This window comes from Ochotona princeps, chromosome 16 (assembly GCF_030435755.1).
Source record: "Ochotona princeps isolate mOchPri1 chromosome 16, mOchPri1.hap1, whole genome shotgun sequence".
NCBI classification, from domain to species: Eukaryota; Metazoa; Chordata; class Mammalia; order Lagomorpha; family Ochotonidae; genus Ochotona; species Ochotona princeps.
The window spans coordinates 8,324,810-8,337,041 of NC_080847.1; the positions used below are offsets into that span (position 1 = coordinate 8,324,810).

At 37.6% G+C, this 12,232-nt stretch overlaps 1 protein-coding gene across 3 annotated transcripts in view; it reads right to left on the minus strand.

Annotated features, from left to right (window-relative positions):
* CNTNAP4 (contactin associated protein family member 4) overlaps nt 1–12,232 on the minus strand; it is a 557,001-nt gene that overhangs the window by 104,140 nt on the left and 440,629 nt on the right. The gene's annotated exons all lie outside the window — the stretch shown is intronic.

Below are 12,232 nucleotides of genomic sequence, written 5' to 3' on the forward strand. Positions count from 1 at the left end.
TCTTCAATTATCGACTAATACAAATTAGTATTGATGAGTCATCTACCAGTTACCCACACCTATATCTGTAAATATTTTTTTACATTCCAAGGAGAAAAAAATCAAAGTAATAATTACATCATATATCTACATATAGATAAAGATATATAGATATATATGAGTCATCACACATGTTCATGGTCAATTTGTCAATGAAAACTTGACATGCTGGAGTTAAATTTTTGTTGGATTCAGAAGTGTCTGCATTTAAAGATTAATCATTTGAAAAGTGGAGAGGGAGGGAGGGGGATATAGGAGACAGAGACAGGAGAGTAATGGAGCAAGAAAGAGCAGAGGGAAGAGGGAAGAAGAGAAGGAGAGAGCAAGAGAAACAAAGGAGAGAGAGCAAGAGAAACAAGAGAGAGAGAGAAAGAGAGAGAGAGAGAGAAACCTTCCATCATGTGGTACACTTCCCAAATTGCTGCGGTAGCCAGAACTGGACCAGGCTGAAGTCAGGAGCCTGAAACTCCATGCAGGTCTCCACTGAGGTTGGCAGAGATACAAGCATTTAGGACATTTCCTGCTGTTTTTCCAAGAGAATCAGCAGGGAGCTGGATCAGAAGTGGAACCGCTGAGTCTCAATATGGAATTCCCACATTTCAGCCAGCAGCTTAACTCACTGTACCACAATGCTAACGCTAATAACTTAAAAATTTTTTACACACATGTTATAAGAGATCCATACACAATTAGACACACCACAGTTTCATAAAAATGTCATTTCAAACACTCATGGCTAAGAAATAGTATTTAAGAAGAATGTTATTTTTTGCCTTCTCAAAGAAAGGCATTGTTGGAAAGATACTGGCTAAAAGCTACTAAACAGTCTATGCTATCGTATTTATGACCCAACAGTGACACGGACATGTTTTTCAGCTTTCTGACAATGCCCTATCCACTCATTGTCAAGATCACTCTTATTCAGCTCATCTGAAAACGATGTCATGTCTCACCAGTAATGTTCACAGTACATCTGTCAAAATCAGTTGCACCCTGAATGAGACACACAAAAGAACTGATAATACTTAGAAATCCTGACAGTATTTTCTGTATTTCACAAATCAAAAAAGTTTTTAAGGCTATTATTCTTGAGAGTACATTTATATAATAAATAAAGAGGTTAGGAGAAACCAATAACATATAAAGTGATTTTTCAACTGGAAAGCTGACTTCTTCCAGTGAACAAAATGACATTACAGCTTACTCATCTTGTTCCACTTGACAAAATTGTTACAGCTACTTGTATGCAAAAATGTGCATTTCATTCAGATTATCCATCACATTTTGTGAACCATTTATATCCACCACCCCTCAAAAATTTCTTTCAGTTATTTTGCAGAGCTAACTTTTGAAAATTCAAAGGTTTGATTTTTTTTCACATCCTGCTAATGTGCTCATAAAGAATTCATTCACCAAGTGCACATGAATAAACATTGCATTCTGTAGAAAGAATAATGTTAAGTGAACAATTATTCCTTGTTATATAGCTGGATGAATGTGCCTGGCACAAACATAACTCTGTGTCAAATACAAATAATGTGCTCTATGATTATTAGATTATAATAAATTAAGAAAAATTCCAATGAGACAGATTTTCAATGCTGACATATTTGGAGCAATGCAGTTATCTCTGAGTTAATGTATCGCTTAAAGGCAACCATCTTAGTAATGATTTTATTTTAGATAAAGACTATTTTTGGAATTAGCTACCAAGAGAATTTTTCCCATAAAAGGTTTAGCCTGTGTTATGTATCCTTTTATTTTTTTTTTCCTCTCTTTTTTTCACACTGATGCTATTATTGCTCTGTAATGGACATATTCATCTTCTATGGCATCTAAAGCTGTTGGGTTTGGGATATTTCCACCAGCAAAAGGGGTAGTGAGGAACATATCCAACAGCAGATGCCTCAAGCGATGGCGTCCGGTTTCATCTCTTAAACTGAAGTTACTTTCCATCATCTCTCACTCTTAGCTACTACCCGCTGATGTCAAGGCACACATGCAATCCAATGTATTTTGCCTTTTTTTAATACAATTTATCCAGCCCGTCCTAGATGCTAGGATAAAAGAGTGTTCAAACCAAACATGAATAAACTCCTCACTGTACTTATATGCAGGGTAGACAGACAGTATTTAGTAAGTGAACAAGTAAGTCCAAAATGCAGTAAAGACTGCAAAAAGTGTCCTCACCAAGAGTACTGGAAGCCCATTGTCATGTAAGGCACTAGGAAGGGTCTCTCTCGTGTCCAGACCTTGAGACCAAGACAGATCTGAGTGGATAATTTTGTCCCTCTCGGCAGTCTTTAAGTGCTAGAACTTGTCCGCTCAAAATAGGAAAATCTTAGAATGATTAACTTCAAGAAACCTGGACATTTTCCCAACACCATACCATTCAATTGTTATGAAAGAAAGCTCTGAGAAATGACAAGAATAGAGAATAAAAAGGAGGACTGAGGATGGCTCACTTTGAAAAACTGGGCCTGAAAGGAAGAAAGCGTGGAAAAGAGAAGATCAACCAATCAGCTGTAATCACATCGTGGAGCTCAGGTGCTCTTAGACAATATCCTTCAGCAGACAAACGCTAAGTCAGAATGTGAGCCTATTATCAGACCTGGAGAACTTCAAGCAATATATATGTAACACATAAAGATGAAGTCTCTTTGAATGAAAACATTCAGGAGGATTATTAGTGCTATTTAGATGGAATAATCATTTACTATAATGTCACATTTCAAATGCCACTTTAAAGTTATCTAGAAAAAAATGCATCTAATATTACATTTACAATTTTAAACCATAATCACAAAATGTTGAGTTATGTAAAGTAACTATTATAGAAATATGACACTATGCAGCTCCATTCATGAATAAAAGGAGGACTCCCATTGAAATTGTTCATTATGTCTTGACAATAGGATACTGGATTTTCTACCACTGTCTGTACCTATAATGTTATGGTACACTTAAGTAGCAGAATGATGTGATTGTTGCTGAAGAACTACATATTGTAAAAAAATATGAGGGAAAACTGTATGGGCAGGGGAATGAATGGGGGAGGATGGGGAAATCCCTGTACTTATGGAATCATATCATGAAAAAAAAAAGAAAGAAAAACATAATATTTTGAGAAAGACAGACAGACAAAGGGTATTTAAGTTATATTATGTTGTAACGATACTTTGCTCTCCATGAATGCTGACGACACGGGTATGTCCTTTGCCATTAATACTGAAAAACTGGAATAAACAAAGGAGTCAAACATACCACTGTCCTACTTGAGCATTTTCTAACCCACTTGCCTACGGCTCATCCAGATCGAGGTGACAGAATGAATGCTTTATTTTACTATTTGTCACCGATGAAAGCTGGATTCTGTAAAGTTACAACTTAATTTTTTTTTTTAGATTGTTGCCAGTAGACATACAAATGACTTCTGTTTGGTGGGGGAAAAAATGAAATTCTTAAAAAAGAACATGGTGAACCAATGGATGGGAGATCTGTTTCTGTCTCTTTCTCCATATATCTCTCAAGTAAAATAAGTAGATAGAAAGTTTGGGGCAGGCACTGAGGTGTAACGTTAAGCTTGGAACACTCACATCCCATTCTACAGGGCTTTTTACTGAGCCCTACCTCCACACCCCATCACTCCTCCTGTTAACATGCACCCTGGGAGGCAGCAGAGGGTGCCTCAAGGAACTGGTCTCTGCTTCCTACATGGGGGACTCCTAGCTTCAGCTGGGTCCATCCCTGGTGTGGTGGGCACTTGGGATGTGAACCAGCAGATGGAAGCTCTCTCTTCCTTTCCCCCTCTCTCTTCTCATTCTCCCACCACCTCTACCTTTCAAATAAAGAAACTTCAAAAAGCATGGAAAGTGTGTATTATGGAAAAAAGCATATTCATGAATTTCAAAACTTTTGCACCCACAACAAATTATCTTTTTTTTTTTAATTATTTATTATTTAACTTCAGTAATTACATTGTATTATGTGACACAGTTACATAGATACTAGGGTTCTCCCCACCCCTCCCCAAACCCTCTGTTTTCCAACGAATATTTGAAATATTCTTGTGGATCTCTAAAGTCGACGATTTTATTGTACTGTTGGAAATTAACCACTTGTATGCTTGCCTAACAATATCATTCCACTATTCTCCTTAGATCTCTACAGATAGTCCCTCTCTTGAACTTTCTTTTAACTACATTCTTTACCATTCTTTTGATTCATTATTCAATAAATCAAATAATTTTGATATTTGTTTATTCTGTATTTGAATAGTGTTCATGTTTCAAAAATTTTACTTTAGCGTTATAACATAAAAAGCGCAGTTGGGCTATGTGTCATTGATCATGAAAGTAATATTTTAAGTTCTAGCCATCACTGGTAATGTTCAGGGTAAATTTAATTTTGCTGTTCCACATGGGTTTTCCAAATTTGCAAACTACTAAAAGAACACTGACAATGCAGATAAATTCTCATAAAAGAAACATTTCAGGATTATTCAATAATAGTTTTTCTTTATACTAAAATCAATCTGCAAGCATTTCTAGAATCATTTTTACAAAATTAATCTACCCCAATATTAATTTGTTTACAAACACCAAATGCCTAAATAATAATTTTTAATTAATGGTCAACTTATTTATTCATTTCTATTATTCTAAAATTTTATGCAGTCAGTTTGCATAAAGAGTAAAAGTAAAGATATTGCGAAAATAAGTATAGAAAAGCAAAACTCTAAAGTTAACAAAACTGGTAATAGTAAAAGACCTAGAGTCCAAAAGGGTAGAGGAAGACTTTCACTTGATTGAAAGGCAGAATATTTTTCATAATTATTAATTAAATTTGTTCATTAGTATGCTTATGAATTGGAGTTTTATGATGATGGGGCTACTTTCTGATATGAATGATGTGGTTGAATCCAGCACTGGCTTACAACGAGAAGAACTTAAATTCTTTTTTTCCAAGACCAAGTTGCATATCATTCTGACATGTTCACCCTCATTTTAGCCAACGGCACTAGTGTATATTACAGTTCAGTCTGGTAACTACGGTAACTAGTCTTCACAGATTTAAACCCTCACTGTACCCTGAGCAACAGTACTCATTTCCTCTTGTTGCTATAACAAGTAACAACAAACAACCCTGTGGCTTATAGTGTCACCAACTGCTACGTTGTAATTCTAGACTTGAGAAGTCCTAAGGGGCACCAAGGGGTGGGCAAGGGCTTCTTCACTCTCAACTTCTTTAGGAAATGATCCTTTTCTTTGCCTTGTTACTTTCTCAAGACCACTGCATTTCTTGGCTCTTTGCCCCCTTTCCCATGGATAACATGAGTGTCCCAGCATCTTCAAATCTCTTTCCCACGTCTCATTTCAGCTTTCACACGCCCTCTGGCCTATGCTCACCCTTTTTTCTCACAGGATCCCTATAATGACATTTTGGTTAGCCAAAACCATCTCCCATCACAGGATCCTTGCCTCAGTCACATTTGCCAAGTGCATATTTACAAATTATTCCCTGCATGATAAGCACTTCATCCAGGTTTCCTCTTCTTCTAAAGGAGAGTGCTGGCAGCATGCTCCACACAGTGATTCTACGACTGTTTATCCACACAGCTTCTAGAAGCTGGCACATCACCAACGATCAACAAATGTTAGCAACTAGTAATATTCATTACTAGAAAATTGGGCAAGCAAAGGAGAACAGCAAAAATAGCACGATCAATACAGTTGCTATATTAGTGAATCTTTAAAAGATAATCAGTTTCTGGGGCACACAAGAATCCCTTCATGATCCAATGTCATGGTCAGGTGCAGCAAGCATCATTTCCAGACATCTGGGGGTTCTGTGGGTTTTCTCTATCAGCTCCCAACTCAGCTGACGACCAGTGCAGTCATTGGTTGCCTGAATCCTTCTCCGTGAATGCTTTCAGCTCAAATCTCATTTAGAACAAAGCTTTCTGTGAACATAGTGCAAGACACAGCACAAGCTGAAAAACAAAGAACATTTCTTTTTTATTTTGAAGAGCTTGCTGTCCTCTGAGGTGTGACTGCTCCTGTCCAGGTTCAGAGGTTTGGTATCAGGGCCAGGCCTCCAACGATTCCTAAGATGCACAGAAGCGTCCATATGCTTTGTCCTCTGAAAAAAATGCCACCTGAAATGCAGAAATGCTTTACCTCCTCGAGCAGCAAAACCTCTTTTGTGCCACTGTAAATGACATGTACAAATTCCCCATTGCCATAGATCCTACTGGTTCTCCTCACCTCTATATCCTTGCTATAGAACTTGCTGCTTGTAGAAGAGGTCTTCAAAAAGTTTAGGGAAAACGCAGATAATAACAAGAATGTATGGACTTCAAAAATTATTTGATCCAAAATAAATACCTTTTGATTTTATTTTTCATAAACTCTGAAGTATCCTCAAAAACACAACATCCTTCCCCACTCCTCAAGTGGATTTCTAAAAAAATACATTAAATATATCCAAGAACATGGCTTTTTAAAAGATTTATTTAGTTATTTGAAAATCAGAGTTACACATGGGCAGGAAGACATGGAAAGCGAGAGAGATTTTCCTTCTACTGGTTCACTCTAAAGAGCCCCAAGAGATGGACTGAGCCAGGCTGAAGCCAGGAGTCTGGAGCTTCTTCCAGGTCTCCCACATGTGTGCAGTAGCACAGCAGCTTGGGACATCTTCTGCTGCCTTCTGAGGTGTATTAACAGGAAACTGGATCAGTAAGATGCTGGCATTGCAGGTGGCGGCTTCACCTGTTACCCCACAACGCCAACCCCCAGCATGGCTTTTCAAACTGAGCTTCGTGTTCGAGCCATGTTAGACACAACTGGGAAGAATCCTTCGGGTCTCCATGAACTCTCAATAACCTTTGTCTGGGTGTTCACCAAATTAAAATCTTGACGATTCTAACCTGAAACCTAGGCACACAGATTTCTGAGTAATACTGAGGCGATGACAGCATGAGGGATATTCAACAAGTAGGTTATAGAAACCTATTCCCTAAAAAATAATAATCTCACTGCATAGTGAACTGGACCATGGAAAATGAGTGTGTCTTATTTATTTATATGGTACGTGAATGCTGAATGTTGTGGAGGTACTGATTTTTCCTAAAAATTGTTTCCACCATAAATTGATTGAGTGGCTTACACTATGAATCATAACATTACTGATGGGGTCACATGACTAAAAAACTTAAAAAAGAAAAACTGGAATCCAAAATGCATAAATGGTTAAACTAGTCATAGAACAATACAAAACAAACATTATTTGAAAGTCATGAATAAGTTCTTCATTTCCTTTTAATTCTTTGAAAATCTCCCCCTAAATAGAACAAAAGAATGACCTCCAATGATAAATAAAAAATAATATAGATAATTTATCAGCTGGAGAAAAGGTCTACAGACCAAACTCTTCTTGGCTGAACATAAAATAAGCCTTAAACACTGATCATTCTATTTTTTATTTGAAAATTATTACATATGAATTACTAAACACAGGTCCAATTCTGACTTCTAAGAAACATAAATCAGATGAGTACTGTTAAACTATTGTATAATGAAATATTGAAGAACCAGCATGATGTATAGGCACTTGAGATCTGAATTACTGAACTGGGTTTTTAAAGCAAAGGAGAGGCGAGACCAAGCACTCAAGAAATCAACAGGAAATGGGTTGTACTATTTTTGCATGGTAACATAAATGAACCCAGAATGATTTAAGGGTCTCTTAAGTTTAAAACAACTTAAATGCACACAATGAAAAGGAAGAAGGCAGAGAATCAAGTGCTGCATATAACCACAGGGAAAAGGTGACTTCAATACTATGGTTTTAAATAGGCCGGATTAAGGGCAGTATCAACATGCAAGGAGGTTACGGGAACAAACATGATCACTACCACTTAAATATCAATCTAAATTAACCTTTAAGTAGACTCAAGATTAATTATATCTACTACATCAAGGACACTTGAATGCATCACTAGAGGCTGTGTTATTTCTGTCTCTGGTATTTATTTCTAACTTTTGTAATGTCACCAAAGTCACTTAAACGCTGATTCTCTGTTCCCTTAATTGTAATCTGTGAAAAATAGTTTCAGACTCTCACATGAATTGGTGAAAGTTTTCACATGTCTATAGGTCTATTATTTTGCATACTGTTGGTATCATTTTATTGAGGACATTTGAAATCTCACATGTACATCTCCATTAGTTGTTATATGACTGCAATAAATTTGTGATTTTTATGTTTTTAATTATTTTTCAGTTTCCATTACGGCTAATCATAATTGCTTCCTTAAGTCATCCAAGGAATAATACTTATTGACATTGGTTGTACCAAGTGCAACCAGAGGAGCAGGCATTGCAACAGTCAAGAATTCTATCCTCATTGCTCCTCCAATCTAAAGGAAAAGACACCAGCATATAATCCCATTTTTACAGACACAGTTACAAATGCTAAGTGATGTGTGAAAGAAAAGAGCAGGGTTATAGGAAAGCCTTGAGAAGAGAAATCAGACCATCTCCATGGAGGTAATACTGATGCTGAATAAGTGAACTGAAGGTGAGTAGCTAAGCCTGCATTTGTGAACAAGGGCCAGGAAAGGAGGGAGTTAGGAGAGATGGGAACTGGAGAAGATGGGGATGGTGGGGAGAGATGCAAGGAGATGGCAGGAGTCAAACAGAATTGGTCTGCAGGAGCCTCAGTCGAGGGTGGACCTCCTTGACCAGAGGGAGGTTTGGTTCCAGGCCTTGTGAAGACAGGTCTACTTTGATTTGGTCCTTAGTCCTACGATGTAACAACTGGATCACAGGTGTGGTTTTGAACTCTTAAGACGATATCCTTGTGGTGTGTCACTTGTAAACACAGGGAGTTTAACAAAATGCTCTAATTTGAACCACAAAGAACATCTGTTCAGCACCAGACAGATGCTGAAACCTAACCTCTCAGCTATTGTTCTCTCCTGGGCCTGTCGCTGTCTCATCTTGAGCACATGGGGTTCAGAAGTCAGCGGAGGATTTGAGGGGGATGCCTATGCAGGGACCACCTTCTTCTCTAAGTAACCTCCTCAACCCACAGCTACTCTGGCAACTCTCTTCTCCTCTGCTAATAAAATTGGCCTGTTTTTCTTTGTAAACAGAGATTGCTTCTCTTCTTCCAAAAATCAAGCACTCTCAAATTTTCTGTCTGCTTGGACTGAATCTCAGAGCTCGGATGTAGTTTATTTTTTAAATAGATTTCACCCAGAACTTGCGGACAGTAGGCTGCTTCAATAAAAGCCCTACTAATGTTGCTGATGCTGAAAAGAAAATCATCTCTCTTTTTGTGAATTTTTATAGTCATTTTGACCTGTTCATTTATTTAGGATTACAAAATGAACATTTTCTATTGCCATTTTATATTTATTATTAATTATTACATACCATTCTTTATAAAGAAGTTTTTTCTCTTATTTGGTTATCCTGAGACACACATTACATAGGAAAAGTGGGGTGAATGATATCTTCCCTCCATTAATTAGTCATAAAAATTGTATCCTTAATGTCTTTCATAGGTGGAGTATTTTTTTGTTATCATGACTTGAGATGTTTAATTTGTTTAAAACCTTGGTACTTAGTTTCCATGTTGATTGTTGTTCTTTGGTCATTAAAACCCTCTTCCACAGTTGCTGAATTCATTTGACATGACCTTGTTAGATTTTCATAGTTTCCTTATTTTCTAGTATTATAATAGCTAACCTGATTTTAATAGAACTCCACCTACCATTGAATTAAAATCTTAAGACTATAAGCTTTGCAAATAATCAGAAAATTTATCCTCTTTGATTTTAGACTGGCAAGAATCTCCTTTTAAACTATAACATGAAATAGGGTTCCTCTGTGTCAGGATCAGTTAATGAATAACATGAGAGCAGGAATATGTCGGTTACCTTGCTCAAGCCTGTAGCAGTTATCTGGTGGCAGTTCCCCAATAAATACACTTTGAACTCAATTATAACTATTCTTTATAGTAAATCCTATAAATATACTGCTTTCATTTTCCCCCTACCAAACAGGTGGCATGAGAGATCAGCACCCTGAAGACCCAGAAAGCTATCATCTGCCCATCAGAGCTTCCCCTTCCTGAGGATTGACCATGGTTCTCAAGTTACTTTCTTCTACTGCCTATTTACATGCTTATAGAAGAAATCTGATAATATGTATAATTTCAGCTTCCATTGCCTTCACATTATAAAATTGATGTGCATTCCCATTTTTGAATCAATTAATTTTAAAAGCACTTGAAAGGCAGAAAAAAAAAGAGCGAGAGATACATAGAAAGAGGTATCTTGCATCTGCTGATTCACTCCCTAAATGTCTGAATCAGCCAGGGCTGGGCCAGACACCAGAAACTACAAACTCCATCAGGGATCCACTTACTGTGTCACTCAGCCGCTGCCTCCCAGAGCGCATAGTGACAGAGAGCTGGGTTAGGAGGGGAGGCAGGTCTTTACCCCAGCACTGGGATGCCGGATATTGGCAACCCAAATTGGTAATTTAGCTACTGCAGCACCACACCCGCCCCTACATTCTAATCTTTAAATACCTGATATGAGTTTTATAATTCTTGACTTATGTTTCATTTGCTAAATATAGCAAACCATTTTGTCTTTAAGGAGTCTGCATTTAAGCAATTAACCATAATAGTTTAACCCTTACAACATTTCTCCGTTCTCTCTCTGCCTTATTTCTGATCTTTAACTCACTGACTATGCCACTGGTATAATGGAGAAAGCCACCCAGTGGTTCACCAAGCCTTCTTATATTCATTCATTCATCTGTCTAAAAGACAAATAATAGAAATAGAATAGGGAAGCAGATGATAAGAAGAAAGGCTGTTCTCTGACTGGATGGAAACACCTTTCGAGGTGAACACGAGGTGGCTGGTTACCAGAGAACTGATTTCTATGCTTAGGACAGAGAATGAGTGAGAGGAGAGTCTATGAATAACCTGTACAGACTAATGAAGGGTGGATTTGTCATAATTGCTAAAGACATCATGCAAAGACATCAAGTTCAGGAAAATCATGAAATCGTGGCGCACTGAAATTAGTAGAGGAAGGCAGGACAGCTGGTTGCTCTTCATGTTCTGACGAGTATGAGGGAGAGAAGATCACTGATTGCAAAATGAAGATGTTTACATAGGCACTAAAGAAAAGGAATTCAGCATTTGTTCTAAAGAATGATTGCCTCAGCAATCCACCCACAATGAGAGGGAGTGTTCTCCGGTGGTTTACCCGCCAGCCCCTAGAGGCCTCTCAGACACATACACATCCCCTACTGGTCCTTCCTCTGCCTCACCATACCAGTCTTCACTTGGGGAAGTACAGTAAAGTGGTACTCCTTTATCATCAAAGATTTTTCTTTGCTTTTCCTTCTTCTTTATTCCACAAGTTGTTTCCTCCCACACATCTCCTCTCTAGGTCTATAAACATGTTCACAGCAGTGATGGTCAAGATATCTGAAATTTATACTTTCCCTTTGATCCCATAAAATTTAGCTTCTACTTCTCTCATTACTCAGAAAACAACTTCAGGTTTACTGACATAAAAGTAGAACATGCTCTTTGATATGGATTTTCCATTCACTTGATGTTCTTTCATGACAAGTTATTGCTCCAACTTGTTGGGGTTCGGGGCAGTAAAATTATGTGTGGGTCTCACAGTAGCCATTTTCCCTGAAATAATTACAGGACAAGTCTACATCACCAACTTTAGCTAACACATGGATTAGGCACAAGGGGCCCCGGGACAAAAAATGTTTAGACTACCTGAAACTCTAAAAAGGATCTGTTGTAATTATAATAGGCCTGCATTACGATTTTCTAAGATATAAAGTGATTTTTCAAAGACATCAGCAATACCACAAGTAAAACACGCCATGATTTATTAAGTATAACATTTCTATAGATTTTAATTCTATACCTTCAACCAAAAGCCTTAAAGATCCAACATTCCATATTTCACAGGCAGTTGTACTCAACGAGTCAACAATGATATTAAATCTACTTGCTCTCCATGACACTTCCCAGGATATGATTCAGCCTTCCACAGAGTTCTTCCAGGCTGGTATCTCGGTGTCTGCTCAGCTACAGTGACCAACATCTCTTGATTCAGACTCCTTGGTGTATTTGAAAC